At 43.7% G+C, this 7,554-nt stretch overlaps 1 protein-coding gene across 1 annotated transcript in view; it reads left to right on the top strand.

Moving 5' to 3' along the window:
- The first annotated feature begins 574 nt into the window (after positions 1 to 574).
- Positions 575 to 7,554, top strand: part of LOC125403250 (contactin-4) — an 814,028-nt gene continuing 807,048 nt past the window's right edge. Inside the window, exon 1 of the mRNA XM_085686814.2 lies at positions 575 to 790. The gene's annotated coding sequence lies outside the window, so the exon portion shown is untranslated. The remainder of the gene's footprint in view (positions 791 to 7,554) is intronic.

Below are 7,554 nucleotides of genomic sequence, written 5' to 3'. Positions count from 1 at the left end.
CACCCCCATGCTCCTTCCAACTTGAAAGTACTTTGTAACGTTAAGACACCAGATCCCTTACACTGTTTGTCTGGCCAATGTCCTGGCTTAAGAACAAGCAAGTAACACCGCCCTCAAAGCCACCTCCTTCCAAGTCCCAAGTTCAGTACTACCTACCACCTTTCACCCCAAACCCATGCGCAGCAATTCTCAGCCCAGACGTCGTAGCCCTTGGCCAGGCCACCTTAAAGATCCTCCGGATTCCAGTATGCAGGAAGCCAGACGCAGGTCCGGCTTCCTGGTTCCCCAATACTCAGGTGGCAAAGGAAGATGCCATCCTCTTCATGTACCCCTGCACAAACACACCCTTTGTGTCCCTCTACAGAAACCAGACAGAGCCAGTCCTGTCTGGCAATGCTCTCTTTACAGTGTCCAGCATAGGGATTCGGAGTCGGCTACCTAAGGCAAGGCAGTGCAGGAACTGCGCCCGGGGGCGCGCAGCCTCTGGTGGAGCACTGAGCATGCCCAGCTCTGCTGAGCGCGGCCCCCGCCCTCCCCTAGCCTCGCCCCCTCCCCGCTAGTCTTCCCCTGGCGGCTGCAACCAAACCCGGCTGCAGACTGAACTCCGGTGTGCCGGGTTTTGAGAGCTGCCACAAGCGCGAGGAGGGAGAGGGCGCACGGCAGACACCGAGCTCTAGGTTCATAACCAGGATTGGTCGCAAGTAGGGAGCTTTTGCCACTCCGCCGGGACCCTCGGAAGCTGGCGGCACCGCGCACGGGGTTCTCCTAAGAGCTGCTCTGCTCTCCTCGGGTAAGTCTAGCCTGGCTAGGGAGCGCACTGTCCCTCAAGCGCCGTGGTTCACGGCTTGGGTTAAAAGAGCATGGTCCTTATGGGCTGGGGAAGGACAGATGAATGAATACCCAGGGTTGTCTCTCCTGCAGGACTAGCCAGGGACTGTGAGAAGCTGGGAGCACTATACCTGAGAAGTGGCAGTCACCTCGCGGTAACCCTTCTTCTCCTTTATTAGTGTGAAAAGAAGTTTGTTGCGCTACTAGACAGCCACGAAACAAGGAGCCTGAAGCAGAAAATGTATATAGAAACCTTAAAATAAGCGCCTCCAGCTGGGTCACTCGATTATCCTCTCTGTGCGCCCTAGCTCCGGGTGCGCATTCTTTCTTGGGGTTTCTTTCTGCTGTGGGTGTCCGGGTTCCCATCCCACCGTATGAGCAGGTGAACTTGGGCTGGAATTTGAAGGGACGTGGACATCAGGGCTTTGGAGCCTGGACTCACGATAGAGAGAGCCCTTTAGAAAGGCTCAGTTTTGGAGCGCCCAGAGAGTGCCAGGCTCCCCGCAAAGCAGTGGTTGCTCCGCGGTGAACCGGGTGAATCAGGTCTCTGCTGTTGTGGAAGATATAAGATTTCTTCAGTGTTGGTCTTGGGAGCGTGTAGGGGCAGCATGTATTTTTCAGCAACTTCTGAGGAGGGTGTATGTTTGTGTGTATGTTCACTTTCTTTGCGGAAGGCACCATCTCCTCTCACAAGCAGCAGCGAGATGGGCACCAGGCGCCCCGCGGATGCCAACCCTTTTGCTCTCAAACATATTCCTTGATTCCTGCTCTTTACCTCTCTCTAGTGCTTATATTTTACTAAAACTGAAAAGTGTGGGTTAGGTGAACATAAGAGGGTAAGGGCACCTGAGTCTTTTGAACCAAGCAGAACCTGATGCACGAATGTCTTTTGCATCACAATGCAGCTATGAGAGGGAGCTGCTTAGTGCTTTAGGAAGATAAGGTGTAAGCTGTGGGACCAGGGGTTCTAGGTTCTGATGGAAAAGATTTACGGAGGGGAGGTTATGACCGAGCTAATAAGTGTGACTGATAATCTTGGGCGTTTGGCATGCGCGGAAGAAGGCGCACTAGATATTAGGGGAACATAACAGGATTGTAAGGCAGGTCCTGTGATCCCCGCTTGCTGAACTTTTTCTAGTTTCCTACAGGAATCAACATGGGGGCGAGACTTATTTTTTAGAAAAAAAAAAGGTGTTTTTCTTTCTTTTTTTTTTTTTAATTGCGTGGGCATTTCCAGTAATTTACAATGATGGGAGTTGAGTGTTTCAAGGAACAAACACAACAGAACTGATTCGTTTGGACACCTACATAGAATAATTTGCAATGTGTTTTTCTGGTTTTTGCAGTTTGAGGTTTATGGTTCGTGTTCCTTAGCACAGTAAGAGCTCAAGCAGCTGGGTAGTGCTTCAGTGCGAGGTGGGGGAGAGACCCTACAGTAGCACCCCAGGCTGCCCGGAGAGCAGGTTTGTTGTCTGGCTATATTCAGGGGAGTGAAAAAGAGCGTGTCAGGAGACAGACACACCTCGGATGATCAAGAGCAAACGCAGATTTCAAATTAGTTCTTGGTACCCTCATCTAGATTTCATTCGGGGCAGTTAGTTATCTTCCAAACGGTTGTAGGCAGTAGGAAACATTGCTAAGGGTCAAACACCTGGCTCACTAAGGTCAACTAGCTCACTTATGCCACTTTATAAAAATTCTACTCACCCCATCTCCTTCACATACACCAAAAGGAAATATTGGCTTGGATGGACTTTACTGGACAGTCCAGGTGTTAAGAGATCATAAGGATAAGCCTCCTCCTCACTGTTCAGCGTTGCTTGCAAGCTCAGAAAGATCTTTTGAATTAGAGGCTATAACTCTAAGAGAAGCCACTAATAATCTAGTTATTAAAGCCGCCTATGGAAATTGCCACAAAGGCATATCTGTTATTTGTAGCCTGTGAACCCACCTGTAGTTTGCCTGGGAGGAGGACTTTCGAGTCAGCTGGGAGGCAGTTAGGAACCTCCTTCCTTAGTCACTGCATAGAGTGCACAAGTAAGCGCGCTTAGACAACAACCCTGTCAAAGGAGGCTGGTTTTTTTTTTTTTTTTGCTTTGCTTTTTTTTTAAAAATCATATATTTATTTTACCAACATCTTCAGGTTCAGAGGTATGTCTTTGTACTTTTGTCCTCTAAGCCTGAAGTCTTTTGACGGCAAATCATTTTAAAAGGTCTGCAGGATAACTGTTATCCGAAAAGTAGGTTTTAAAAGAAATCAAAATAGCCTAAGTAGGCCTGTCATCTGAAACCACCCCTTCATAATCATGATTTATACAACTTTCTGATTCTCCAACTTTTTCTGATAGTGGTTTCAATGTGTTTTAGTTTTCTTTGTTCTATTCAAATCAGATGCAATATGCATTAGGTGTAACCTTTCGTTTTATCAGAAAAAAATAAAATTTGTTGTGAACCTGCTTTTAGAGATGAAACTATTTCATGTGATTTCATATATTCATAAAACAATATTCTAAGTTTCTCAAAGGTTCTCAGATTTAGCACCTGAACTGTTGTCTTTTCCTTTTTCTTCATCCTTTTTCCTTCAGTTTCTTTTATTTTCTACAAGAACAAAATTTGACCACTAAATCACTAAAATGTGTTTGTAATTTGAGGACATTTGCTGAGGTAGTATGGTAAAATAAAGAGTGCAAGAAAGCAGCAATGTGGGACAGTCAATTGTAATTTTTGTTGTATTCTGGTCAATTGTTTGTGTTACTGAAACATCACTACTATTAAAAGAGCATTGGCAGCTTGGAATTTCTGTTTACCATCCCCTCTTTATCGTGTCTTTCATTCATTACCTGTGGCACGTAGTACCCAGGCATAAAAGTGCTGGGAATCTGTCTCCTCTTAGCTGTTTGTTTGTCATGTGGCAAGTGAATGGGATGAGCTCTAAGAAGCCATGCCTGGGAGGAGTCATCCTAATTCTGGATGCAAACATAGAGGTGGAAATTTGTAGTTTTAATGAAGAAACCTACTGGAGATCAGGAGTGAACAAGAGGAAAAGCAAGACCAATGTCCACACTGCAGCGCTGGGTGCAGGGTGGAAAGGCCTTTGACTTTGAAGCAGATTCACACCTGGTTCCATACCTGCTCCTAAGAGTCACTGAATTCATGTGAGTGGAAAAGATTAATTTCATCCTTCTGTGAACCTGAGTTTCTTCAGCTTTAAAGCTGGAACAATATCCATTTTCAGGTATCATGATAGGGGTGAAACATGTGGAGATAAGCAAAGAACTTGACTGTAGTAGATTGCCTAGCTTAATGTCTCTAATAAATGAATCAGAAAAGCATATTGCTTCTTCTGTAAAATACATTTCTAATTTGTGTCATGTGCAAATATGGATGATTTTGGCAGCAATTCTGAAAGGTGTGAGTCAGAGACTACCTTTCATGCAGTCTATGGTGAGATTACTTATTCCCATGGAATTTTTTAGCAGACTCGGGGTGTTAATTGCCCAGGCTGGCAGGTGGTACAGATCACTTTTGCCTAGGTACATTGGGTAACTCAGACCCATGTGGGTGGAAGCTATGTGCTTGAAAGAGGCTGGAAGTTGTGGTCTACCTACAGCTCTGGTAAGGAAATCCGTGGAGAGTGAGCAGCTAGCATTCTCTGACATTCGGTCATTGAAAATTTTATTTGTTTCACACGTGTTACTCACCCTTCTTCCCCTAATTCCTTGGACTTTTAGGCAGGGGAAGATATTTTTCTAAGCACTTTGTCCTCCTCCGTAGCCATTCTTACGTCTATTGTACAAATGAGGGAATGTTGGCAGAGATAAACTAAAACATTTTACATCAAACTTAGTGATGCTGTTAGGATGTGAACCATAGTCTGAGTTTAGAGTTGATCTGTTTTGTTTATAAGCAAGGACATTACAGTACTTTCCCATTTGGGTTTTCATACTTCAGCCACGGGACACTTTTTTCTTTTGCCTCTGTGCATATCAATGCAATTAAAATTTTTCGAAAAATAACAAAGAACGCAGCGTAAAGCACATAGAGTGGGGTTTTGTATATAAATTTATCCAGGATCCAGAGATCTTGGATATTCCCTCCCTCTCGCGACAATACCCTTTTACTTTAAATAAATTGCTTGCACTTGTTACCCTAAGAACACTTGTCTATCCCTTCAACCCTGATTCTGGAAGCCCTGTGCTAACTCTGCACTAACCTGTACTAACCCATACTAATTCTCAGACAGAAGCATTTGGGAGATATATTTCTCTGAATTTCTCAGCAGATTTTTTTAGATAGATTCACAGGTAAAGAAAAAAAAATCTTCCCCACTATCACTTTAGTCAGAATGGTTACTTTTGTTTTTATTTTTATATATTCCACCCATTAGGAAAGACCCTCCTCTCATTAACTCAGATTTGTAAAATTAACCTTTTTAAGACTTTTGGTGCCTGGTTGCAGGGACCTGTCCCAGTAGCCTTAGTATCTCTCAAATAAACTTATCTTTCAGGCTGCCATTCTCTCATTTTACCTTGTTCACTCTAGGGTACAGGCCTAGTTACACAGGACTTGTGTGTTTCCCCTCTATAAACATTCCAGTGTCAGGAAAGGAAAGGCGGGTAGTCAAAAGAAAGATGCAAAGGAGGTTCCTTCCACAGGATAGTCTGTGAAAATCTTTTTCTCTTTTAGTTAGTATTCAACTGTGGATTTTCACAGTTAATGATAATCTCACTTCTCAGTCACCCTTTCCCCTGTTGCTTGTATTTACTTCTTCCTGAGTATCTTTCTATCAGATGTCCCCAGATATCTGCCTCCATTAAATGTATAGCTTTTTCCTTCACTGTTTCTCATTTCCATGTCATATACATGTAAGGGTAGTGCTTTGTGCTTGTATTAAAGACAGGACCTAGTGTATTCTATTTTTTTAAGAATTTATATGTGTATAGGGGCAGAGGAGTCTGTGCCATGGCACCTATGAAAAGCTCAGATGGCAACTTCTGACAGTCAGTTCTATCTTTTCACGATGGGGTCCGGGGTCATCAGACTTGGCAGCAAGTCCCTTTAATCACTGAGTTATCTTGCCTGCCCCCTGTGCATGTTAGACTGTTGTTCTGCCATCCAGCTACATGTCCAGCTTATATGTGCATGTATGTTTTCAACTCATTATTGTGTTTTAATGGAGTTGAAGAAATAAAAGAGCTTAAACATAACCACTGTCATTTTGGGTGGCCAATAAGCCATGTTCCGCAGGTCCTTGAGACAAACAGGACCTGATGTCATGGTAATCATAAATTATCAGTGACATTGCTCATCTTGGATAGTCCAGTGTCTTCTTCCTAGTTCCTGACTGCCTGGCATTCCTTGGGGGGAAGTTGAGTACATTCTTATAGGTTTGTCCTCCTCTAAGTCCATAGATTCCTGATCTTTCAACAGAGGATTCTCCAGAAAAATTTCCAGATATGGCTACAGATCAAGCCTGACAGTAGTTATGATGATGCCTGTCCATATGTTCACTGGGCTGACTTGGGTCACTTTACTGTAAAGGGAGCTGAGAAGAAGGTCTCACTGAATGCCTCAGGAGAAAGGGGCACAGGTTTCAGAAATAACTCCTCTGTCATTGTCTCAGGTTTCCAGTGAGCTCCAGTGGCATTAGCACGACTTTCCACATCTCCCACTCCAGATATGGAAAAGGAGGAGGAATGTATTTGTCCTATGAACGACCATACATCTCCCTTTCCCCTTTCACTTTGTGTTTTATTATTATTATCTTGTTCTTAGTGTATAATGTTAATTGAAACTATTGGATCTCTTGGGCTGAAGATGTGGCTCAGGGATTAAGACCTGTTCATGCTCCTGCAGAGGTGCAGGGTTTGCTTCCTAGCACCCCCATGACACCTCACGCCCCCCTGTAATTCCAGTTTTATGGTAGTTATTTCCTCTCACCTCAACAGGCACCTTCATGCACATACACACACCAACACACAGAAACACAGACATACATAAGAACACTGATTTTTACCTTTTTATACCGTATTGTTTCCCTACAACAAGGAGATTGTCTTGTAAGAATCACTGTGGATCAGGGAGAAACTTCCCTGCTTCCTAAGACTTCCAGTAGAACTTCACACCAGCCCCTGACATAACCCTTACAGACATGAGTTTGAATTTACCTGGAACATTGAGTTTCCATTCTTGTAGCTGCTTTGCCACCAGAAAAGATACCTTTGTCTTCTCAAGAATAGCCACGTGTCATTCAGAATGAAGCCTTCATTGGGGTAGCCTGAGTTTGCAGGAGGAAACCCTTCTTGCCTTGTTTAGAATTTTGCTCCAAGATGCCTCAAATGAGAAGCCCTGGTGATTTTGTGACTCATTTTACTCATAAACTGCTTTTGACTTGAGCTGGGGTGAGCTGAGCCGGATGTGTTTTTTCTTTTGTAATTCGACTCAGTCCTGATCTATGAGATCAATGTGGTGAGAAGAGCAATGATTTCTAGATAAGGATGGGATCATTCTTGTTTGTTTGTGTTGGGTTGGTTTCTTTTCATCCTCTGAACTTTTTGAGGTTTTATTTTTTGTTGCGGGTTTAACAGCAGTTCTACTGAATTGTAATACATCATAGTTCCAGTCAAGGACCATTTGGAATCTTCCCTACCCAGGCATGTGTATTTGTCACTCCACCATAAACCTGAAGCTCTCATAGTTTTCAAAGCTCATTTCTCAATAAAAAGC

This window comes from Myodes glareolus, chromosome 3 (genome assembly GCF_982192425.1).
Source record: "Myodes glareolus chromosome 3, mMyoGla1.1, whole genome shotgun sequence".
Lineage (NCBI taxonomy): Eukaryota > Metazoa > Chordata > Mammalia > Rodentia > Cricetidae > Myodes > Myodes glareolus.
The sequence above is the reverse complement of the archived record's forward strand: the minus strand, read 5'-3'. Positions and strand labels throughout refer to the sequence as shown.